Raw genomic sequence first — 27,196 nt, forward strand, 5'->3', positions numbered from 1 at the left:
CTGTAAGATTCTATATGTTACTGGAAAGTTAAATCAGGCAGGGTGGAAAAGGACTGGCTAATCCAATCTCATCAGTTTCCTACTGGGCAGGTTAGGTTAAAAATTACCTGATAGTTTCTGCTCTTCAGGCTGCCTTAACTCAGCAACCAATAACAGTGGCATCTGCAGGGGGCACCTTAGCACAGATGGCAGACACAGCAGGTTTCTCCTTCTGATGAAACCAAGTCATTAAATCTCACATTCAAAGATGTGACAATCACAAAGGAGCCATTCAGAAACCTCGTGATTTGTGCTAACAGAGAATAATGGCTGACGTCATAACTTTGCTTCTAAAAGCGCTATAAATGCAGAAGAATGTGAACCAACAGCTTGCTCTTTAGTCTCTCAGTCTCTTGCCAGTACATGTCTCAAGGCAAAAAGATAGCATTTCAAGTCTATGGGCCCCCCACATCCAGAACTGAACAGGTTATTTCTGACACACTAGCAGGCAATTGTCAATTTGTATCATCTAGACTGAGGCATTTAAAGCCATTGAAAGTGGGCTCTGAGAAGACCATTACCATTTTTGCTCTTTCCACTGAGGTAATTTAGTACAGCCAGGCATCTTTATAGACTATTAGGGTTTTTTTTGTTTATTTATGTTATGGGACATGGGCTTCCTTTGTTAGACCAGTAATTATTGCCCATTACTAGTTGCCCTTGAGAGGGGTAATATGAATGGAAACTTTTGTGGCTTATCATGTTAACAGTGTTTTTTAAGTTCTCTTAACTAGGAAGCACAGGTTTAAGGTGCGAGGAGCAAGGGTTAAAGGAGATGTACAAGAGAGATTTTTTACACAGAGCAGTGGGTGCCTGGAACTCGTTGCTGGGGAAAGTAGTGGAAGTAGATACAGTAGTGACTTTTGAGGGGCGTCTTGACAAATACATGAATAGGATGGGAATAGAGAGATATGCTCCCCGGAAGGGTAGTGGGTTTTTCTTCGGTCGGGCAGCATAATCGGTCAGGCTTGAAGGGCTGAAGGACCTGTTCTTGTTCTGTAATTTTCTTTGTTCTTTGAAGATAAAAACTCACTACTGGGCAGAATAGCACCAACCTTTCAAAATTATGATGAACAAGAGGCATAATTTAACTGAAATGGGAGGTAAACCCAAAATAAAGGGCATGATAGCTGCTTGAGCTCCCCTCTCTAACCTTGGTTTATTCTGAGGAACACAGTAAGAAGTCTCACAACACCAGGTTAAAAGCCAGCACCATTGTGGGCTGCATTCAGACGAACCTGTTCTATTAAACAGCAGTGAAATGAAGGAAAGCAACTTGATCAAGTATGGAGCAGGGAGGAGTAGGGATGCTCTTCCCAACCATACATATAAAGATTCTACCAATTGGCATTGCTCCCATCAGTCCCCAATACTGAGAGCTCCAAACTTCAACTTTCTACTCCCCTGCTCCACCTGACCTCGATGATAACCTAAGGACTATTGCTCCTCATTTGGCCTTCATAGCCAGAGGATTTGAGAGCAGCAATATCTTGTTGTAATTATATAGGGCTTTGGTGAGGCCACAACTGGAATATTGTGTGCAGTTTTGGCCTCCTAATCTGAGGAAGGATGTTTTGCTCTAGAGGCAGTGCAGAGAAGGTTTACCAGAGTAATTTCTGGGATGGCAGGACTGATAGATGAGGAGAGATTGAGTTGGTTAGGATTGTTTTTGCTGGAGTTCAAAAGAACAAAGAGTGAATCTCATGAAACCTATAAAATTCTAACAGGACTAAATGGGGTAGATGCAAGAAGGATGTTCCCGATAGTAGGGATATCCAGAAACAGGAATCACAATCTGAAAATACAGGGTATACCTTTTAGAGATGAGGGTAAATTTCTTCACCCAGAGAGTGGTGAGCCTGTGGAATTCATTACCATAGAAAAACAGTTGAGGCTAAAATATTGTGCTTTTTCAAGAAGCAGTCAGATATAGCACATGGGGTGAAGGGAATCAAAGGATATGGGGGCGGGGGTGGGGGAGGATGGAATCAGGCTATTGAGTTGGTTGATCAGCCATGATCGTAATGAATAGTGGAGCAAGCCTGAAAGGCCAAATGATCACCTCCTCCTTCTTTCTTTCTATGACTCTATCTCGTTACTACTTCCTCAAATCCCATGGGTGCGTCATTGTCTCACTACCCTATCTCCAACTGGACCTCATTACCTGTGGACCACTACAAAACTCAAAAGGCTCAAGCTTTTAGCAGTCTTTTCCACAGGATGTTTGCAATAATCTGATAATAGGGCTGAGACCTTATATTGAGGTGCCTCGAATTCCACCATTCTGAACCAGCATAACTGATACACATTTCCATCCTAACTGGTGGAGACAGCATTGGGATTTGCAGCTCTGACTGTAATGTATGATGGTGTAGATTACACATGTAACCATCAAGGAACATAACAGCCAACCAACTGTCTTCCTGAACTAATTGTAAGGGATTCCACTTCGTTGATGTTTGTCTCATTGACAACTATAAGAAGAGCTTCATGTTAATTCGCATACAATGCCCAAGGACCTGCTATGATACCTTCATCCTATATCTGTCCAATATACAAACAACAAAAACAACAACACATAGCATCTCAGCATTATTTTCCTAAGATTAACGTTCAGTTTTTTCAGATGTGCTCATCCTTTATAATGAACAAGCTGCTTTTGGTTATCTCAATTGTTCTCCGAGTCTTACAATCACATCCCCCCTCATCTGTGATAATCTGTCTAAGGTATGTGAACCTTTTCACTTGTCCCAGGACTTGCCAATTGACTTTAATTTACACTTCAGGGCTAGATCTCTGTTCATTTACAACGCCTTGGTCTTCTTCACAATTATTCCTGATCCATGCTCCTCATTCCTGACTTTCACTTGATTTACAATTTCCTGTAATATCACTTCTGAATCTGCAATCAATGCAGTGTCATCTGCATATCTCAAGTTGTTGATGTTTAACCTCTCAAGATAGCAACCTGCTAGATCTTCTGCATCTCTCAAGACAGCTTCACTGTACAAATTGAACAGTTTTCAGGCTATAATGCATCCCTGACACATTCTTCCTTTGATTGGGAAGCTGTTTGACAAACCATTATCAAGTCTCAAAGTTGCTGATAGATTCCAGTATTGATTCTGAATTATTCTTTTACCATTCTGTTAATTTCTAGTTTGTCTAAGCAGAGCATTATTTTCTGATGACTGACACTTTCAAATACCATTTCAGTCTTTAAAGCATACATACACAGGATTTTGCACTTCCAGGTATTTTTCAATGATTATTCTCAAGTTAAAGGTGTAATTTCTTATTTCTTTCTTTGACTATCATCCATTTCTGTTTCTATGGACTAGATAAATTCTTTCCAAAATGAATGTTAGAATAATTCTTTTTATGTGACTCATGAGGCTTATTGTTCTGTACTCTGAATACAATGGGCTTTTTATTGCTTTGGAAGCTTAATAAACACTTTCTGTGTCAGGTCCTTGGGTAACAATCCTGTTACATAAATTTTGTTACGGAGGTCTGTCAGTATTCCAGTCTTAACATTATTCACAATTTTCAGGCATTCTCACTGATTCTAGATGTATTCCATGCCTTCTTTTTGATGTCTACCATCTTCTCTTAAACCCAAAAAATACCATTATGAACTTGGAATGTGAGGACGTTCAATTAGAGCAGAAACTTAGATGTTTGCCTGAAAGAGATGTTAAGAGTTAACATTTTCATTTTAGGATCGACAGAGGTTAGATGGATAGATTAGGTATGTTATATGCAGTGAACATAACAATGGAGTCAGAATAATGATGGCAAAGCAAGAACCATGCAGGGGTACTGGCTGATAACAGCAAAATTTGAAGAGAATATTGCATGTCGACAACTGTATGTCTAAGACAGGATTGGAATGATGAAGAAATCAAATAGAAGAACAGCATCAAAAATGCCTTCACTTACCCAGGTGCTGACATCAATTCAAATCATTGCCTGCTCATAATGAAGATGAAGAACAATTAGAAAATAACAAAATGAAATCCCTTGAAAGATCGGACAAACATAGACAGAATGAGAGAGGAAGATGGGACGACAATGTATGCTGTGTAGGTTACTAACATTTCCTGAAGTAAAGCTCCATGCTTAACGGATCAAGATTTTAGTGAGGAGGAAACTATAAGATAACAGTGGGAGAGGTTCAAACATGAAATATGCAGTAATTGAGGCAGTCCCTAAAAATGAAGAGGAAATATCAAGAATCAATGTCTGATGAAATTACAGACATGACAGAGGAGACATGACAAGAACAATAAAGAATATGACAAAATAGAAAAGCAGATAAACAAAAGATTAAGCAGTAGTAGGAAAAGTGTTATGAAGACGAGATGTTTCCAAGTTATCCATCTTGCTGTTGGATGAAAGGGTTTGGAATGGCCCCCACCCCGTCCTGTGGGCAAATGAGAACAACTGAAGTCCCTCTGCATACAACCAAGCCAAGCTGCCGTGTGTCTTCAGTTAACTTGTATTGGTCATCCGGATCTCTCACATACTCTATTGTTCCATCCAATACAAGATTGAGGAGTGGGTCAAATCCTTTTAAAATCCCACTTGCTTCTCGTCCGCCTTGAAACTTCACACGGATTGTTTTATCTATGTACTTGGAGAGGTCGAGAATGCTCTCTTTCTTATTCTTCTCCTTGTCCACCATCACTGCGCCCGCAACCGCCCACACGGGCGCCGCAACAGCTCAGTGACTAGCACTGCTAGCTGTGCAGATACATGGATTTGGGCCTGTGTCTGTGGGAGTTTGCGCATTCTCCCTGTGGTTGTGTGGGTTTCCTCTGGGCGTTCCGGTTTCCTCCCACACCCCAAAGATGTGCTCTTAGGCTGATTGGTATACCAAATTGACACTATTCTCCCCTGAATCTGGCTAAGTTAGGGGTTCCACTCGCATACACGCAGGACAGGGTAGGTGTAGGAGGATGCGGCGGCGCGGGCTCGTTGGGCCAAAGGGCCTGTTTCCCGTGCTGGGTTGTTCTTTGTTCTTTTAAGACACTTGCGAGGAAATAGAAGAATTGCAGAAAAAGGCACAGCATGAGAGCATTGCATAATAAATTACACTAACAAGAAGAAAAAAAAACAACAAATAATGACTGCATTGGAAGCAAGGAAGGAGGGATTCAGTTTGCAAAAGAATGTGTAGAAAAGCAAAAGGGGCGGAGAGAGCTACTTGACAATGAAGATAGATATTGGCACTATCAGAAAAGATGAACCAGTGATAATTGAGCCTGCTTGTGGTCCCATTTTATTCCAAATTTGACTACCATTATAAACCTATTTATGAGAAGCAACAACTAAAGCTGCCACCTTCAAGTAGTACGCTTGATTCCATCTTAATTTGGATCAAATAATTGTTAAATCATACAACAGTTCTTTATTGTGATAGCACTAAGCAATAGACATTACTGCTGATAATTCTTGTCAGTCTAGGAGCCAGCCTTACTTAAAAGATGACTTGCCAGTTGTTCATTCATTTCTATTACCGCCATCCCTAATGGTAGTGTCAATATACCAACATCAGAAGAACTGCTGTGATTCCAAGGAGCTTTGATTAAGGGCAATTAATGGTAGGCAATAAATGTTGGCCTTGCCAGGCACTCTCATCCCATAACTGCATAACAAAAAAATTACAGCTATTTTGAGTCAATTATTTAATCTGTGTATCTATGTTTGCAGATCAGAAGCTTTTGATCCCCAAGCTAAAGTTTAGTATCTAGGAGAGACTGTTGAAAGTCCAGTTGAATGATAAGTATCATTAATTACTCTCCTCGAGTTAATAGTCAATGACCTGGAACGGGTAACAAGTCATTATTTAAGGAGAACAAAGGATTCCATTAATTAGTAATTCAACATTCTCCATACAAGATAATTTAGCTGATAACAAGCAAGCTACGCAAAAGGTTCTTACACTAACCACAGCTGTATCGTGTTTGTACAAAAATCAATGGGATAATTTGGAAACCCACTACCAAGGGTATACTTGGTATGTTATCACTGAGAATTATGTCACTGTATGGAGTGATCAAGTAGTTTCCTAAGGGAGCACACAGATTCAAGTGATATCTATGTCTGCACCTCCAGCTATCAGATTAAGGTGAACAGCAGCAACATGTCATAGCAGCATCTTTGACTTCAATAGTGTAGAAGTTAGCTTCAAACTGCCTCATTACCATTGCTGATTTTTGATTGCAAGTTTGATATCAGTGTATTGTACAGTGTTTCAATCCTGCCCTAACAGGTAGGTAAAGTGTCATTCCCTAGCGAGCTTGAGATAACTCTGCCTCCAGAATCGACAGTATTTGGTGGTCCTCTGATAACTCTGTTCTCTTGTTCTGCTCTCTATTGCTGCAGCTCCTACAAGGTGTTCAGAATGCTGAGGCCTGGTGTTGTGTCCATGCCACTGTGCAGATAGTTAGTATTTCTCCTTCCACTCTGCACTCAACTTCTGCCAGCTGCTATGGACATATATAGTTAACAAAATGTGTAATTGAAGTTAAGCTTGCACAAATCAAGTTCAGTTCTGTTTGTGGACCTTATATAACAGTGACTCTCTGAGTAAGGTTGACCAATTCCAGCCAAATAGAAACTGATGAGATTAGATTGGCTGAGTCCATCCTTTCATTTCATTGTTACAAAGTAAGAAAGACCTTAAATTAATGGGATGCTTTTCACAATCTCGGGATGACTCAAAGAGTCCTGAAATATAGTCTGTTGTAAAGAAGAGACCTGACAGTTTGCACGCAAACAACAAGAATGTGACAATGACCAGGTCATCAGTTTGATAGTGAAGGTTGGCCAAGCTGAGTCAATCAGTTCCTGCCAGGGAATTTAGGTTAAAATTATCCCCTGTGTTTTTTTTTGGTCATTTCTTAGTTTCCTTGTTAATTGGATGGCTTGTTAATGTGGAAATTGAGTCATGTGCATTTGGACCAGGGGAATTCATTTCTCTAAAAGAAAGTGAGAATTTAATAAATCAGTTGTGTTAGTGGAAGTCCACCAGCTTCCACGTACTCTAATAAAGTGCCCATTATCCATTGGGTTCTGGAAAGCGTTAACCAGAATCATGCTGATTTATTGTTCAGCAATTTTAGAAGTGTAGATAAATGCTGGCTTCTGCTCCACTAATACATTATTATTATACTTATTGGTTGCTCTAGTTTAGAAGTTAATTAAGGCCAACAAAGTATATTGAGTTACCAGACTTACCCTTTTTTTAAAGATATGTTATAATGCATTAATTTCAAGGGCAAAGTCACAGATCCATTATGACTTTATCTATGAGATAGATTTAACATGAAACAACTTCTTGCCAATGGATTTTTGCGCTCTAGCAGAACAAACTATTCAACTTGAAAAACTGAAACGACCAGTGATATTTGCATAAAGTTTTAAATATATGTTGCTTCAAAGTTCTGACTGTAGGTGATTTTATCTTTTTTAAATTTAGAGATTGAGAATTACCATTGACAATCTCACTTGAAATCCAACACCTTTTATTTTGAATTTTAATCAAAACAGTTTCAATTAAATCATATAGTTACCTCTTAGTTAATCGATATGAGATGATGATAGGTCATTGAGGACTGATCTTTGGCTGAGATTTTCCTGCTTGGTTCATTGTTCATTGGGTTGTCATGTCCTATAATAACATTCATATTCATAACTTTAAAACATTAATTGTACTCGGTGTGCAATCTTTATTTCTTATAATATGGACAAGACAAAGGATAGTCAACAAGGGTCATCTTATTTGGTCTGCGGATTCAAAATGACCACATTGTCTCAAAATGATATGCTAGATTATAGTTGTTGCTATAGTCCATCCAAATGGTATTTCCTGACTTGAGTGGATGTTACGGGATCTTGATCAATTGGGCCAGTGGGCTGACAAATGGCAGATGGAGTTTAATTTAGACAAATGCAAGGTGATGCATTTTGGTCGATTGAACCAGGCTCTTACTCAGTTAATGATAGACATTGGGAAGAATTGCAGAACAAAGAGGTCTAGGGGTACATGTTCATAGTTGCTTGAAAGTGGAGTCATGGGTGGACAGAGTGGTGAAGGCATTTGGCATGCTTGGTTTCATCAGTCAGAACATTGAATACAGGAGTGGGACGTCTTGTTGAAGTTGTACAAGACATTGTTAAGGCCAACTTGGAATATTGTGTGCAATTCTGGTCACCCTATTATAGAAAGGATATTATTAAACTGGAAAGAGTACAGAACAGACTTACTAGGATGTTACCAGGACTTGATGGATTGAGTTATAAGGAGAGGCTGAATAGACTGGGACCTTTTTCTCTGGAGCGAAGATGGCTGAGGGGTGACCATATAGAGGCCTATAAAATAAATGTAAATAGTCAATATCTTTTTCCAAAGGTAGGGGAGTCTAAAACTAGAGGGCATAGGTCTAAGGTGAAAGGGAAGAAATACAAAAGTGTCCAGAGGGGCATTTTTTTAACACAGAGGGTGGTGCGTGTCTGGAACAAACTGCAAGTAGCAGAGGTGGGTACAATTTTATTTTTTTAAAAACATTTAGATAGTTACATGAGTATGATGGGTATAGAGGGATGTGGGCCAAATGTGGACAACTGGGATTAGCTTAGGGGTTTAAAAAAAAATGGGTGGCATGGACAAGTTGGGCCATAGGACCTGTTTCCATGCTGTAAACCTCTATGACTATGAGTGGGTCATTCTGAAACCAGCATAATGATTGCCTGTCTCGGTCTCCCAGAGTGCATGTCTGCAAAGTTGTGGCTAAGCAACCTAACCCCAATTCCATATTTGAAAAGGGGGTCTTTGAGAAACCATGTGGTAAGGCAACTATGTTGAGCTCTATTTTTATTCTTCAAATGCCCTGTGCAACACCATAAAGTACAGCAAAAATTGTGTTTTAAGAACTGAAAACTGTAAGGTCTCTTAGACTCTTCCTTCTCTAGTCCACTAATGCAGCGTACCAACCTTCTGATAATGAGAACAAAAATAACTAACCCTGTGAGAGAATCCTGCAGTGATTCTGGTATATGACTTTAGCATCACTACATTTCAGGAGTGAAAACATCTTCTTCAACATACCTGGACCATATATTTTCAAACATGCCAATCCCATGAATTACAAACTATTTTGCTTATGACTCATAACAGTGCACTATTCTCTTTAACTGTATGTTCCATGGTGAGTGTGTGTGTCTGTCTGACAGTGTTAGATTTTCAGAATGAATGTGTGGAAAAGCGTACAAAAAGTTTGCTGCTGGTTATTTAAATTGTTCACATACTGGGGTTTTTCCTTTCAAAAGCATTCTGATTATTGACAGTAGGGAAGGCAACAGAACTCCTGTTTTCCCTCTCTATCTATAACAGCACACTCTTCTCTTGACTGTTGCTGGGTGTGACTTTTCGGAGGCATGCATACAGAATATAGTTTGAGTAGTTGTAAAATCCTCTTCTGTTTGTGGATTGGTAAATCGGGTGCACGATTGACTGTTAGTTGTTTAGTGTATTCCCAAATTGTGTTTTATTGACTCGCTCCTGTCCTGCTGTGATTACTTGTGTGTGGTTTGAGTTATCCTCTGCTGCTTTCCAACAGGTTGTTACAATTAACAATTCTTTTCAAATTATTCTATTCTGTTCACTACAATTAGCAAGTATCATCCAGCTGGTTCCACAAAACAAATACTGCTCTGAACTCATAGACAGTCCATTAACCCTTTCCTTGTGAATTACATCCTTCAAGTGCAATGTCGTTGTTCCATTTTTGCCCTTTTTCTGTGTGAACAAACATCATTCTAAGATAACTGCTCATTAGTGCTAATAATTTACAGAACAATTAACTAATACTGAATAACTGCTTTGGATTTGTCTTGATCTTTGATACCTGACACTAGAGACACAGATTTCAGTCTCAATTGCACAAACTTAAATCTGGATCTTCTAACTTTTAATCTTCAATGCAACTTAATTTGGATGGATCCAATCCAGAATTTAAATTGATGAATAAAATTTGGTGGATTATCTTCAGGGATTGATTGACTCACTGGAAACACTTAAAAAGGAAATTAGCTGTTCTCATGCAAACAGGGTTTGTGTAATATTGTGATTCGCGGGTCTTAAGACAATTTTGAACTTGGAAATTGCTTAATTGTGTTTTTTTGCCCTGTTGAATCTGGCTCTGCTTATTATTTTCATTATTTTACCCTTGTATTGAAATATGTTATTAAGAGTAGCAGAAGCCTATTATTGAAAAATAATTCAGACCAAAATGCCAAATGTAATACAAATGATTACTTCAATTTCAACAATAACAATATTTGTTAAATTAATTTCTCACGCAAGTTTAAACAAATGGTGCATTTCTTAAAATGTTCCCAAACTCTACTATTCCCTTTAGGTACTACCTAAATGGCCTCAGCCAGATGTAGGACCCCCTGCTGAGATAACTATATTTTGAAACTCAGTCGAGCACTAATCACAACATAACATTAATGATAGCCCAAAGGGAAATGTCAACAAAGGACTCTACTGAAACTACATCATCAGAAGAAATTTTTTATTCTAACCAAAGTGGCCCAGCAGAGGGTTATTTTAACCCTCAGTCAGCACCTTTAAAGAGCAGGGCATTTTAAAAAACTTCAAATCACGATAGTTATACAGATCTTACGACCCTTCAAGAGTGATTATGTCTACTCCATCAATTTGTTACTCCCAAACTCTAGATTAAGGCTCTTGCAACAGCGAAAATAGGGTCAGTTTGAACTCAACTTTGAGCTCAAATGGCCCTGCTGAGTTCAGGTTTCTAGCCTGTGTGAATAATGCCTCACTCCTGTTTCCAAACCGGTGAAAATTACAAGTGAGGGTGGAACTACCACATCAATGTCCCAAACACCATTTTTGATAGTCTGTGGAGGCCTGAATTTTTCAGATTGTAGGGGCTTGGCATCCCTGCCAACTCCAGTAGGTTTACTTCCATTTTACATTTCAATAGCCATTGATTAGCAGCATGCGGGACTTCACCTGTCACTGGGAGGAAGTCCTGCCTTGGAGATCTGCTGGCTAATGAGATTGATGGGCAGTTCTCCAGCTAACTCTAGCACTGAAGTGGCTGGAAGCAGCAATGGGAATATAGGGAAATGTGACCGGGGGGAGGGGGGGGGTGTGTTGCCATTGGGGCAATTGGAGTCTGGGGACTAAGAGGGGTTCTGAGGTCTCTGGGACATCACAAGAGGTGTCCACCTCTAGAAGGAGGTTGGTGGAGGCACCCTATCCATCTTTCCCACCTGAGATGTAAGTTTTCAAATGTTTCTATTTCTGTCCCCTTAAACCTATGCCCTCTAGTTTTAGACTGCCCTATCTTTAGGAAAAGATATTGATTATCTAGCTGATCTGTGTCCCTCATTATTTTATAGATCTCTATAAAATCAACCCTCTGCCTTCTACGCTCCAGAAAAAAAAAGGCCCAGACGATAGAGCCTCTCCTTAAAGCTCAAGCTACCAAGTGTCGGTAGCATCCTGGTAAATCTTTTCTGCGCTCTTTCTAGTTCAATAATTTATTTTCTATAATAGGGTGACCAGAACTGTACGTAGTATTCCAAATGTGGCCTTACCAATGCTTTGTACAACTTCAACAAAACGTCTCAAGTCCTGTATTCAATGTTCTGACCAATGAAACCAAGCATTTTGAATGCCTTCTTCACCATTCTGTCCATCTGTGACTTCACTTTCAAGGAACTATGAATATGTACCCTCAGATCTCTTTGTTCTGTAACTCTCCGCAACACCCTACCATTAACTGAGCAAGTCCTGCCCTGGTTCAATTTACCAAAATATGTTGCCTCGCATTTATCTAAATTATACTCCATCTGTCATTTGTCAGCCCACTGGTCCAATTGATCGAGATCCCATTGCAATTGGAGATAACCTTCTTCACTGTCCACTATGCCACCAATCTTGGGTGTCATCTACAAACTTACGAACCATGCCTCCTGAATTCTCATCCAAATCATTAATATAAATGACAAATAACAGAGGACTGATCCCTGAGGCACACCGCTGGTCACAGGCTCCAGTTTGAAAAACAACCCGCTACGACCACTCTCGGGTTCTGTCATCAAGCCAATTTTGTATCCATTTAGCTACCTTACTGTGGATCCTGTCAGATTTAACCTTACGCAACAACCTACAATGTGATACCTTGTCAAAGGCCTTGCTAAAATTCATGTAGCTAACATCAACTGCATTGCCCTTATCTACTTTACAGGTTACTCGTTCAAAAAACTCAGTCAAATTTGTGAGACATGATTTTCCACTCACAAAGCCATGCTGACTTTCCCTAATCAGTTCTTGAGTCTCTAAATGCCTGTAGATCCTGTCTCTGAACATACCTTCCAACAACTTTCCCATTACAGTTGAGACTCACTGGCCTGTAGTTCCCAGACTTTTCCTTGCAGCTACAAATGCATAATATTTGCCACCTTCCAATCTTCAGGCACCTCATCTGTGACTATCAATGATTCAAATATCTCTGCTAGAGGACCTGCAATTTCCTTCTGCAATGTCCTGGGACACACTTCATCATTGTACTGAGAGGGATACATTGCTCTCAAAAGTTCAGAGGGTGGTGCTAAAAAGTTGTCACAATGATAAATTAGAGCAGATCAGACCCGGCAGAGATAGCGGGTACATTTTACTGTCCCACCTCCAACAGGAAACAGAACTGGTGAAGGGAAGACCATGGGAATGTCCGTTGACCTCAGGCAGGATTTTCTGGTTTTGGGGTGAGAAAATCCTGTCCAGCATGTGAGGATAGTACGTCATTGTGGGGGGTCATGTTATAGTGTCACCCCAGGGACAATGGCTTTTACTACAGGAGTTTCATGATGCACACCATGGACAAAGTAGGCTGAAGGCATTAGCCCGAAATTGTGTGGTGGTTTGACATCAACAAGGAGATTGAAAGAATGGTCAGCCAATGCCCAAGTTGTCAAACCCAGAAGTCATTGCCGCCATTGGCAAATATGCACCTGTGAAAGTGGCCCTGCTGGCATGGTCGCGATACATTGATGACATTTTCTTCCTTTGGACTCATGGTGAACAACCTCTGAAACAACTATATGATGACATCAACAAGTTCCATCCCACCAATAGATTCACCATGGACTACTCTTCCGAATCGGTTACATTTTTGGACACATGCATCTCCATCACTGTACTGCAAGCCCACGGATAACCTCAGCTGCTCCACTTCTCCAGCTTCCACCCCAAACACATGAAAGAAGCCATCCCCTATGGACAAGCCTTCCGTATACACAGGAACTGCTCAGATGAGGAGGATCCCAACAGACACCTCCTGACTCCAAAAGATGCCCTCATAAGAATAGGATATGGCGCTCGACTCACCGATCGACTGTTCCGCCGCACCACAGCCAAAAGCTGCACCATCCTCCTCAGAAGACAAACACAGGACATGGTGGACAGAGTACCCTTTGTCATCCAGTACTTCCCCGGAGCGGAGAGGCTACAACATCTTCGGAGCCTTCAACATGTCATTGATGAGGACAAAATCTCACCAAGGCCATGCCCACACTCCCACTTCTTGCCTTCAAACAACTGTACAACCTCAACAGATCATTGTCCACAGCAAACTACCCAGCCTTCAGGAGAACAGTGACCAGGACACCACACAACCCTGCCACAGTAACCTCTGCCAGACATGCCGGATCATCGACCCGGGTGCCATCATCTCACGTAAGAACACCATCTGCTAGGTACACAGTACATATTTTTGTAATTTGGCCAAAGTTATCTATCTGATACGCTGCAGGAAAGGATGTCCTGAGGCATGGTACATTGGGGAGACCATGCAGATGCTACGACAACGGATGAATGAACACCGCTCGACAATCACCAGGCAAGAACAGTCTGTTCTCTTCCTGTTGGAGAACACTTCAGTGGTCACAGGCATTCGGCCTCTGATCTTCGGGTAAGCACTCTCCCAAGGCAGTCTTCACGACACACGACAACGCAGAGTGGCTGAGCAGAGACTGATAGCCAAGTTCCGCACACATGAGGACGGCCTCAACTGGGACCTTGTGCCCATGTCACACTATCTGTGACCCTCACTACTTGCTTGGACTTGCAAAATCTCACAAACTTTCCTGTCTGGAAACAGTACACGTCTTTTAACCTGTGCTTAATGCTCCCTCCATTCACCTTGTCTGTACCTTTAAGACTTGATTAGATGTAAAGACTCACATTCCAATCATTCATGTAAATTGACTTTGTGTCTATATATGTCTTGTTTGTGCTCAGAACTCCCACCCACTTGATGAAGGAACAGCCAATTCCAAAAGCTAGTGGCGTTACTACAAATAAACCTTTTGGGCTTTAACCTGGTGTTGTGAGACTTCATATTGTGTTTACCCCAGTCTAACACCGGTATCTCCATCATGGTCACAATTACACATAGACTTCATAAGATTGTTCAAGGGACATACATTCTTCATCCTGGTTGTTCGCATCCAAAATGGCTAGATGTCCAGCTAATGAAGTTTGCAATGGTCACAGCCACCATCACGGCAATCTTTGCCATTGTGGCATCCCTGACATCTTATTATCCGACAATGGCACAGCATCTACAGCTGAGGAGTTGCACCAATTTGTCAAGTGAAATGGTTTACACCATGACTGGTCAATCTCATTACCACCTGGTCTTGAATGGTTTGGCAGAGCGAGCCATACAAACATTTAAAGCCTCTATTTAAAAAAAGCAAACTCCGAGATTACTGACATCATGTTTGAGAAGTTTTTGTTATTTGTATAATACTACTTAATGCTACCACTGGGGTTACGCCAGCTGAATTATTAATGGGGTGATACCTAAGAACTCGCTTGGATTTGGTGATTCCAGATTTGTTGGGGAGGGTGGAGATCAGATAAACCTCCCAGAAAGAAAACCATGACTCGAAGAAATCGATGACTTCGTCATGACTAGACACTTTATCAGTTGACCAACCTGGGCATCAGGAAAGATTGTAGAGAGAGTAGGACCAATTTCACACATGTCATAGCCATGTGGAAAAAAATGTGGATCATTTGGGGAAGAGAGCTAGATCTGATCCAGGGCAACAATAGATGTGTCCTGCTGCAGACTCAATGTGCCAGCTACAGAACCAGGCATACCTGTAGCGTTTGTGGAGCCCAGCCTTCTGTAACTGAAGATGAAGAAGTCACTGGGGAAGACATTGACCCTGAGCTAACATGTCTGCCCTTTGCTTCCGCCAGACCAGATTCATTACTTGCCAAAGGACTCTGTGTTGAGTTGTAGCATTGAGTGTGCCCCCTGCTGCGGATTTCCTGGTATCGTGGGCTGTATTCAGCAAAAAACCTTGTTGACAGTTGCAGGACCAAAAGATCCCACTGACCAATGGCAGGCCACACCTGTTGCCACGAAACACAAGGCAGGTTGTGCAGAAAATCCCACCCTAACTTTCAATTCAAGATTTTTTTCAATTAATTTAAATTAAATGTCATCAGTTGCTATAGTGGGATTTTAACCCATCTTCTCCAGAACATACCTCTCCCAAATGCAGGTTGTCTTCAAGTAGTGGAAGGTAATATTAAGTGATGCTAACCCTCACACGAACTTGATTCCAAGTACTGCCACTCATCAACATATTTAGCATTTGGTTTTATGCTAAAACTGATTAATTAGTAGGAAGCATGCGATTCGCATGGTATCTGCATCAAAAACACCAGGCACAGATGAATTATACATTGTGATCCCTGTGTTTGTTTTCAGGGGCTGTCCAATTCTTCCTCTAAAAGTACCACAGGATGGGTGATGTGAAAAACATTTCTATGAATGAGGTGTTTTTCTGAAGCTGGGGTGTATTTCAACAGAGAGGAAGGTGTCTTATTGTACTTCTGTACTGTATCACATCTGGAATTGCTTAACCCTTTATTGGCTGCTGGTGTTATATTTTGTTGCATGACAATTATTTGTATTGTGCACAAAAATTGAGTTCCTTAGATTAATTTTTCCAATTGTTTTGTTCGAATTGTTTTGGGAAAAGGCTAGATTTGATTCATAATGGTCAATTGTGTGAGAAAGGCCTACACTAATGAAGCTGTTAGTCATTTCCAGGTGCAAACTGTAAATCATAGGTTGCTGAGTGTGTATAACCACACTCATTGCTTCATCCTGTACTGATAAAGAGTGAACAATGAAGTCATAATAACTTAAATCTGACAAAAGTCTTTAATTAGCTTTCTTCTCATTTTGGCCTATTTCACTTAGACCATTGTTGCTGTACAGCTTTAATGTATATATTCCCATGAATAAGAGCTGGCTCCACTGCTTGTGTGTTATCACAGACCTTTTCCTGTAATTCAATACATATTGGATACAAGTTCCTTCCTAAGTCCAAGCAATTGGACCGTAAAAGCCTCAATGTCTTTAACACCATCCTGAAGCATTATAGCAGTTTGTTTAAAGCATTAAAAGATCAATTTGAAGTATGCATAAATCTGTCTCCACGTTTATCAAGTAGACATCAAACATAAATATTGTTTATATTACATCTATCAATGGTCATATTTTAAACAGTTTTAAAACCCTTGTTTGATGTCTAAACGGCTGTAATTGCAGACCTATTAATTATAGAAATAAGCACATTATACTCAGCATAAGTAACAGTGTTAACACAACAAGAAGAGCAATTCATTTCAAAGCAATTTAATATGCTTTGAAAGAACCTTTCCCTTTGCAAATAGCCTTAATTTAGATGGTGATTCCATTGGTAATACGAAAGAACAGGTCAGACAGTTTACAGATTAACACTGACATATTGCTATATGTTACTTTTAGTACTATCACACATGCCAACTTAACGACAATGCAAGTAGGCTACCATGGGCTACAGTAATTTTAATGCATGACTGTTACAACTTGTTTGTGATTTGATTCAGTTTTTTTTTGCTCCCTTCCTTCTGTGTTTTCTGGCTGTGTGCGCACCATAAGAGTTAAAGGGCAGGTTTTCGACCAGTGCTGTTCCACATTTGACTGTTGGGGAGTATAGAACAATACATGTCCTTTCCAACTTAACATTCCATTCTGTGACAAATGCCAGCCTTTTGCCTGCCAACTCGCTGCCAAGCTACGCAAGATAAGGAGGCAAATGCCACTCGATCATGTAAACGTGGCAGAGAATTTTACCAATCCATAGTCAGGATATTACAGTAAGCAGTGTTACTGAGACAGTAGCCCATTTCAAACAATGAGGTGAAACAGCACAAAGGATTTTGGTATGAATGTTTTCAGAATATGTAGAATAACATTGCTCTGTGAGATTTCCAGAATAAGTTAGGTGTCACTGGGGAAGACTTAGCTTACTTGGTGCAGTGACAGGAACAATGTCGGACTGGGGTTAGCTCATGTTCCTCATGGATCCTCCCCACCTGAGATTTACCTTCCTATGATCCATCCAGGAAGCACTTGACACTCGGGGAGTAGAGTTGAAAGACTACATCATCATCTTCATAGCAGTGGTGCATGGAAAAGCATGCATCTTAAAGATAAAATGATATCTGGCTTTCTATTGAACAGAAGATGAAGTACAGAGAACAATGTTACTAGAATACAGAACACTTTTGAGTTTTGGTGTTCCTATGTAGCTATCTTTAAGTGAAATGCACCAGTAGAACAGTTGAACTGAAGTTCTTTGATTAAATGGCTGAGTTAGAAATTGAGTCACAGCAACTTCTGCTGGGGAGGGTCATTGGATATCGATCCAATCAAAAGTACAATTTAATATGTTATATTCATGTCAGTGCAAATTTAATAGTAAAATGAACATTTTATTCAACAATGCAAAATGATTTTATATTCTTTCAAGCTGCAATGATATGTGATTTTAAAAAAAAGTAACTGTGATAGGGTAAAGTCTCAAAGTGGAGCCTCAGCAATTAAAGTAAATGAACAACAAGGAAATTGGGATTGCCACAATTTGGACGTATGAAGCGCTGCAATGGATTCAATATGGGACAGGAAGCAGCCCTGTGCCCCTGAGGGAGACTGAAAAATCTGTTTTTGTTAATTTCAATGGATAAAGCATCAAGCAGACTCCCATAGAAGTGTCCAATCTAATCCACCTTGCTGAGCTACACACAGGAAATATTTTACATGCAGGCATTACAGCTGAGCAGCTTGTTGAGTGAGACTCCCAAGCCTAAAAGTGAACATTCATTCACCTTTCACTAATGTTAAACTTAGAATGTGATTGATTTGTTTGCACTTCAGACAGACTAAAGCAGTTATTTATCATTCCTCAGTGTTATTTTTCAGTAAATTCCCATCTCCCCAGAAAGTAATGCTTCATGTAATAGTATAATTTCTTGGATGCCATAAGGTCTCTCGACCATCATCTAATGAAGCATGTGCCTCAAAGGCCAATGGAAGCAAGCTCTTCGGGAGAAAATCTGAATTTGACACCATCTGACATCGAGACATAGTAATATGATTAGAATCTATTCGAAGCAAAAACCTTGAATTTTTTTTATCCCCATTCTTGGCATGGGATCCTCATTCCAATTGTAGCTACACTAATTGTAAAGATGCTCGTCCACCAGTTTAGGGAAAACACAACTTGTTTATGCACAAGTTAAAACAATGCCAAGACTTGCAGCCCTGAGATGGCAGAGTCCAAAAGCCCGCACTTACCAGAGTGATTCCCCCACCCCAGTGTGTGATTGTTTCCCTGGGTCCTGTGGACCTTAGTCTGCAGGTTGATCCTTAAAGGAACAATCACCACATCACCCCAACTCAATACAGATCAGTAATCAGCTTTATGTTTTCCTACTCTAAATGTATTCCTGACATATGGTGCATTCCCCTCTTGAACCATCACAATTATTGTTAATACATTAATAAATGGTTTGCGGTGCTGCCCAATGATAAGCTGTTATGTGTTTCTTTTAAATGCAGATCATGTATATGTTTATACAAGTAATTTCAATCTGAAATAAGTGCATGATCAAAAAGCATGAAGAAGTGCAAGTTGAACAGGACATACACTTCCAAATAATATTATTTATGAATATATTAATCTGGTGCAATAACCGCAAAGCTTCAGCTTACTGGAGTGGCCAAGTTGATGCTGGCAGTAGTGCAATTTTGATGTTGGGCATTAGAGCACAACACAAGTCAAAACAAAAAAGAAAGGCAACCTTGATTCTAATTTGTGCTGAGTAAACTAGGTCACCTTTTTCCTGTGTTAACGTTTATGATGTCAAAAATGGGTAGAATTTGCAAACTTCTGAATTAGACACATAAAAGAAAAAAAAACATGGTTTCTACCTGCAGTGGAGAGGGAATGAAATGAAAAAGAATAAGAATGCAAACTTTCTGAATGCTTAAAATCTCTTATTTCTGTTTTGAATTGAACGATAGACTTGTATTGACTTTCCCTTTATTTCTCATGATAGATAGCTCTGATAGATCCCTTCTAAATTGTTACACATGAGAGCTGCATATTGTCAAGCCAGTCATCTGCTCCAGGCTTGAAGTAGCATCAAAGTATTAACCCATTCTGCCCTAGACGGTGGGGTATTAGAAAATCTTTTAAAGGTTACCAGGTGTTTTGCCACCAGCAACAGAAGCATGAATGTATTTTGCAATTTCAATGCTTTTACTTGGTTTAAATCCCGCAGCATAATGACTGATGCACTATCTGTAACACAGCAATCTACTAGGACTAATAACTCTTCCCAAAAGATGGAATCCTAGGGCAATCCACATTATCAATGAAAGATCTCATTGCTGATTTCTACTTTCACATATATAGATCATTCCAAGTAAATTGATTGTAGGTTTTAGTGTGATCAATGTCTCAAAGTAACAATTCCAATTTACAATATTCTTAGACAAATACTTAGTGGAAAAGACACATATCAAACCATATTACTTTCTTTAATCTCCAGTTTTATTCCTGTCTCTTCTAATCTGGAGTCAAGCCGTTCTTATCAAATTAATTCAAAACTTCTCAGTAGCTGCTTCAAAATACAGTCTGCACGGTGTTATTTACAAAGAGAGTTCCAGGCCAGAATTATCTTGATCTAAGGGTTTAAATCCCTCTCGTCCTACCACTAATCAGATGTCATTCATTAAAAAAAATTCAAAGGAAGTATTCTGGAAGATTGCAGTAATCCTTCAATAAATCAAAGAGCTAAATCTTTTCCCCGGTAGCAAATCTCCCATTCTGTAAATCTGCATATCAGCCTAGGCTTTCTAACGTTTGGTACCTTAGACGAGTAGATTTCTTGTGATGATAATACAGGACTTTGAGTGAATCTTCTGATATTTAAATGTCTTGGTATTCTCACGTCATTGTAAAACAGAAAAGTCGCTGCTGAAAATCTCTCATGGGCATGCAAAATCTATACAAACACCCAAGGCTTAGGAGAGATTTCCAACACTGCAAATCGAAGCAGACCTAGAGTCATTGGCTCAAATTAGAGGGTGGACAGGTAATCCTTGTAGTGAGCCTGGTATTAAATAATTAGGTCAACAATTAAGGTTATTAATTTCAAACAAATTTGTTTTACCTTTTTCTTCCTTGTTTTTTTATCTTTACATGAAAAATGTTACTTATATATTAATTAAACCATCAGTTCAGCCAGGAATGAAGAGACAAGCCCTGATCTATCTAATTATGCATCAGTATGATGAAGTTACTTAATTGAGTCAATCAGAAAATTACATTGTTTAAACTATATGTAATATACATTTTACACCATAATGTGCTATATAGATATAGGGTCAGGTCACTTGTGATTTATAAAAACTAAGCTTATTTTGTTCCATGTTAATCAGATAGTCATACCTGCTGAGAATTTATTTTTGTTATATCAAGTATTGCACCCCAAGTGCTAACTGACTTATGTTCCAGTTACTGACTTAATTATACCATAGATGCTAATCTATTCATATTCTATGTGCTAACCCATTTATTCCCTACAAATTATACCAGTTAGACCTTAATGCACACACCAATTTATCCGCTATCTGCTAACCCACTTTTCAACTTTTATTTCAAGAGTTTCCCGTGCATTTTAGTTTTCTTAAATACTGGTCAAGTACTGTGATGGTGCTATTCTAATAAGGTTTTCAATTGCCAATTATATAAAATCATCTATTTCTATAGAGATCTACTATTTTTTTCCAAAAAAAATATTTTATTCATAAAATTTAAAGAAGTACTTTACAAGACTGTTCACAGTTGACATTACATGAAGTACTTTCAAGGTTGTAAGTTACTCATTATGTTTTGGAAGACAGTTGATATTTACAATATTCATAACAGCAAAATTACAACCCAAGAGTTTTACTGTATACCATGTCTTAAAGACCATTGTGCAGTGGTAATGCTGCTGGCCCACTCATCCAGGGACTCAAGCTAATGCTCTGGGGACAAGGGCAGTTGGTGAAATTTGAATTCAGTTGATCAACCTGGAGTGCAAATCTATATAAAAAAAAGTCATAAAAACCCATCTGGTTCACTAATGTCCTTCACTAATGACTCTAACTGCCCTCTTCAATGGCTGAGAAAACTGCCCTCTTCAATAGCTGAGAATACCATTCAGTTAAGAGCAATTAGGGATGGGCAACAAATGCTGGCCTTGCCTTGCTGCCCAAATCTCCTGAAAGAATTTTTAATAAGTGGCCTCTCTCTGAAATCCATTAGGATGGGAACATCTTGAACGTTAGATAAGGTATTTTTATATGGAGCTGTTCAACCTAAATTGAAATTAGATTCACTACATCAATTTGAAGTGACATTCTCAAACCAATTTACATTCCTCAAGCTGATTTCACTCCAAAAAGAGCATCACATTCAACTTTGGAGTTAAACCACACAAGTGGATGAGAAGTTATGCAGCAGACTTTACACTTGTTCTTGAAATTTTGTTGATAACAGAGAGACAGAAAGAACAAGAGTCAACCATCTAGTCTTTGACAAGAATCTTGCTTAGGCAAGACCAGGAAGGGATAACTGGTTTTCTTGCCTGAAAGACATTAATTAACTAATTTAGTTTTTATAGCCTTTTAGTAGATTTCATGGTTACTTTCTAATGTGAGTCCACAAATTAGTCAATTCCATTTTATAATTTGCCAACCTGATGAAGCTATGGTACTTCATGCATGCTAAAACAATGGAAGCAGCATACCATGGGCAGTCTCACAAGAAATGGTTCAGACCAGAGCTCTGCAGTCCTGCCACTTTCGGTTGTGAATGGTGGTGGACAATTAAAGAGCTAATGGAAGAAGGTGATTCCATGAACTTAACCAGCCTCAATCAGAGCACAGTACCTGGGTGCAAAAGACAAGAGTTTACAACCATCTTCAGCCAGAAGTGCAGATTGGATGAGTCATCTCAACTTTCTCCAGGTCTGGCAGATGTCAATCCTTAGGCAATTTGATTCATTCCGTGTGATATCAGGACTTGGCTAAGTGCATTGATGCAGCAAAGGCAATGGGCCTGAACAACATGCCAGCTGCAGCATTGAAGATATAATTTAATACTGTCCACATCCCTAGCCAAGCTCTTTCAGTACAAATACAAAACCAGCATCTACTCAACAAAGTGGAAAATTGCCTAGGTATGTTCTATCCACAAAGAAGAAAGCAATTCAATTCAATCAATTACCCCTCCAATCAGTTTACTCTCAACCATCAGCAAAGTGATGGAATGTATTGTCAACAGTGCTATCAAGCAAGATTTACCAAGAACTGCTCACTGATGCTCCATTTAGGTTCCATTAGGTTCCCTTGATCAGAAACCTAAATGTACCAACCAAAATAAATACGATGACTATCACAACTGGTCAGGAGCTAAAGATTCTGTAGCAAATAATCCATCTCTGACTTCCCAAAACCTGGGCACCATCCAACAATAATCAATATCCTGGGGGGTACCATTGATCAGAAACTGAACTAGATTAGCCAAAAAACTACTGTGGCTATCAGAGCAGGTCAAAAGCTAGGAATCCTGCAGCGAGTAACTCACCTACTGACTCCCCAAAGCCTGTCCACCATCTATGAGGCAGACGTAAGCAGTGTGATGGAATACTCTCCACTTGCCTCGATGAGTGTATCTGCAAAAATACTCAAGGTCAAAACAATCTGGGACACAGCAGCCTGCTTGATTGCTACCTCTTTTGCAAATAGGCAACCCCTCCACCATCAATAAACAATGATAGCAGTGTGTAACATCTACAAGATGTACTGCAGGAACTCTCAAAGGTTTCCTCAGGAACACCTTCCAAATCCATGATCCCTACCATCTAAAAGGACAAGGGTAGCAGATATATGGGAACACCATCACCTGGAGATTCCCCTCCAAGTCAATCACCAGCTTGACTTGGAAATATATTTCTCTTCTTTCACCGTCGCTAGGTCAAAATCATGGAACTCTTTCCCTATTAACATTGTGGGTGTACCTACACATCAAAGACGATAGTGGTTGAAAGTGTCCGTGTGGGTTTCTTCAGAGTGCTCTGGTTTCCTCCCACAGTCCAAAGAAGTGCAGGTTACGTGGATTGGCCATGCTAAATTGTTCTTGAGTATTTCAAGGTGTAAGTTAGGGGAATTAGTGGGGTAAGGTAAGGAGAGCTGGCGTAGACTCAATGGGTGGAATGGTCTCCTTTTGCAGTGTAGAGATTCTAAGGCAGCTCACCACCTCCTTCGCTTACCACCTCCTTCTCAAGGGCAACTAGGGATGGGCAATAAATGCTGGTCCAGCTAGCAATGTTCCCAGTCTGTAAATGTTTTTTTTAAATGAAGGGCACCCATCAGTAGTGTGGTGAAATATGCCCACTTACCTGGATGAGTATAGCTCCAGCAGCATTCAAGAAGCTCAACGCTATCCAAGGTAAAGGAAACTAACATTCCACCATTTTGAACACTCACTCCCTCCACCAGCAGTGCAATGTGGTAACAGCGCCCTTGCCAGTAACACCCTCATCCCACAAAAAGATCAAATAAAATACCTACAAGATCCACTTTGACAGCACCTTCCCAACTTAAACTCTCTTCCGCTGTCACATTATTCCAGATAGGATTATGAGCACACCTCCAAATCGTCTCCCCAAAATGACAGCCTGCCTTAGAACTATACTGCCGTTCCTTTACTGTCACTGAAACAAAATCCTCTATCTCCATTCCTAAGAGTACTGGGTCCCCACATATCATGGACTCCAGTGTTCAAGAAAATGACTCACTACCATTCAATTAGAATGGGGGGAGGAGTTAATGTCAGCAATTCCTGCACCTCATGAATGAATAAAAACCAAATGCTGAGATTTAAATCCATGGGGTGGTGTCATTATTAGGATGGTGAGTAAAATGGGCTACTGATTTGTCATCCTTTGTTTTGCACAACTGCTCAAGAGGAACTCTGGAATTCAGGGTTTCTAAACCATCACTAAAGCCACCAGGCCACTATATCCTGTAATAAGATTAATTCTAGATGCATGCTTGGGCACCCTTCAGAAAATCACAGACATGCTTCTCATGATTTAAAACGAATGGATAGTTAATCAAGAGGAGTAGACCAGTTATTTCCTTCTGTACACTCCCAGTGGGCAAGGATCTCTCCCTGGATCATTTATTCAGAATGCAGTGCATGATGTCAGTCAGACTCCCAGTGCATGCACCAGGTTCAACAACAAAATAAGTGAGTCTAAATGCGTGGTCCACTGAGGCAATGCCACTTTCTCATGGGCAAGTGTATTTCATTTCCTTTACAAATAGTTCTCTGGAGAAACATTCTCTTATTCATGGGATTTATTTCAAAGGTTATAACTGAAATTGGAGCCATCTTCATAAAGGCAGAAATTAAAATACTTTGTTTAAGAGAAGCAAAGGTCATGATAGAGACTGAAAGACCAGACCATACAGGAGAGGGAGTGTTTAAAGCTGAGTGTGTTAAGAAATAGTTCACCTCTTTCAATGTGAAAATACATTGGTTGCTAATATGATAGGGCATTCCAAGATTTAATCCTTGGTTAGGTGGAGTGAGTTGATTTCACCTGGGGAACTAGACTTAGATCTGGGTGAAGTAGGATCAGAAATGATGACAATTCCCCACCAGTCCACCACATCCTGCTCAAGTTTCTCCTCAACTCTACCATTCAGCCAGCACCATAGTCACAAAAATATTTTATACTATATTAAGAAATGAGTATAGCACTGATGGTCCAAAACGATAGCCCAGCATAAACCGTTACTTTTAGTGATAGGAGGAAGCAATAAAGTGTTTACAAAAAAGTAGGGGGAAAGAAAGCCACGCAGAATGAACAAGGCAGAAAGCAAAATATGTCTCTAAGTAGATTGTGGATGATACTGTAAATGTGATATAAAATACCAACTGAAAAAAGGTTTATTAAGCGTATGAAGGTTTCTGAATAGTGTCCTATTAAATTCAAGATAATATATTACCTTCGGTTATAGACATCTGGCCTTTTAAGTATGAATAGTAGTATTTAAGTAAATCCATAATATTGCAACAGGACCTTTGGACAAATTAATTTAATTGACTCGTTACTCTTGACATTTCATACGCTATTGCCATAAGCCGTCAGATCTTTCCTTTCGAACGTTTTATTCATTAAGACAGCACTTCTCTTCTGGAGCTCATTAAACCAGCAAATGAAGTATGATTCAGGAAAATAAGACTGGGAGGTTCCCTGCCCTATGGGCAAGCAATGAAAGAAAAGGGTTCATAGTGAGCTTTGCAACGTGACAACAAGTTTCACTGAACAAAGTGGAATTAAATCTTAGAAATAATACAGAATTGCTTAATTTCCAAATGTAGTTACATTCAAGCTATGAAATATCACAATGTGTCATAATGCCAGTGCTCTGTTTTTGCTTCTGTCCCACTGAAATTACTGAGTAAATGTTCTGTGGCGACCAATCAGGAAAATGATGTTCAGCATGAATTGACCATTTATTTTTTAAAAAAGAAGTAATTACGAATAGAATGTTGAATTTGAACAGCTTTCTCTGCTTTCTGGGGGGAAAAAAAGTGAAGTCATGTTTGGTAAATGCAGTAAGGAATATCAAAAGTTGTGCAGGGCCTGTATTGTTTCACAATTGCATGGTCATGGAAATTATCCCAGTATTTACTGACTCCATGGAATTTCTCTCCTGCCGTGTTTTCTGTTACCTTATTTCAACAATTGAATTGTATATAACACTTTTCACACAGCGAAACTACTCAGGCACTTAGAGTCGCGGGGCCTGATTCTCCATTAAGTGCCCACCCCAGCGGGAAAACAAGAGTGTATCCCATTGGCAATGGCAGCATTTTTAACATGGGATTCGCCCACCTGAAGGATGCAATAAGGTCATTTTGAGCAACCTGCTGGCCAGCTCTGGTGCTCCAAGACCAGGCCACCATTTTTAAAGGCCCAGATCTCTATGCTTAGAGGTAGGCCTCCCTCCCAACAAGAATGAGATGGTCCCTCCCAACACTGATCAGGTAAGAACCAACAACACCTCATCAAAGAGGAACATCCTTCCTTCATTTCCACCCATAAAAAACAGGTGACTCCACCCCACACATCACACGACCGTGACGGTGACCTGATCCAAAACCCCCCTGTCCCCACTCTCAATCAGCTCCCCTCCTCCCCTTAGATTCCCCACTCAGCCCCCTCCGAACACATCCTCAGCCCCCCTCTACCCACATCCTCCAATTAGCCCCCTTTCACCCTCAACACCCCCACCCCTCAAATTCCCCATAGAGCCCCCTTTCCTGTCAGACCCCTACTCAACTCCTCCCTGGGGCCATGGGCTTTGATGGTGCCTAGGGTACAGTGTCTTCTGTCACTCTGGCACTGACATTCTGGCCTGGAGCCTTGGGCCCCAAGGGGGCTCAAAGAGGGAGGTCCAGCATCCATTTGCCTCTTTGCTTCTGCTAAGCTGCAGACAAAGGGTCCCTCAGGGATCCTAGGAGTTGTGCATTCAACCCCAATGTATGCACCCAGCTTTGATTTGAAATTCCTAAGGTTTCCTTGCAAGTTGAATTGCATGCGACTAGAACTACAGTATTCCATCAATGG

The 27,196-nt window shown here is 40.1% G+C and overlaps 1 pseudogene; it reads right to left on the reverse strand.

The window, feature by feature from the left end:
* Nucleotides 1-4,414: 4,414 nt before the first annotated feature.
* LOC145349354 (U6 snRNA-associated Sm-like protein LSm7 pseudogene) lies at nucleotides 4,415-4,736 on the reverse strand (annotated as a pseudogene).
* Nucleotides 4,737-27,196: the final 22,460 nt, after the last annotated feature.

This window comes from Carcharhinus amblyrhynchos, chromosome 10, assembly GCF_965287045.1.
Source record: "Carcharhinus amblyrhynchos chromosome 10, sCarAmb.v2.hapA, whole genome shotgun sequence".
In the NCBI taxonomy this organism is placed as follows: domain Eukaryota; kingdom Metazoa; phylum Chordata; class Chondrichthyes; order Carcharhiniformes; family Carcharhinidae; genus Carcharhinus; species Carcharhinus amblyrhynchos.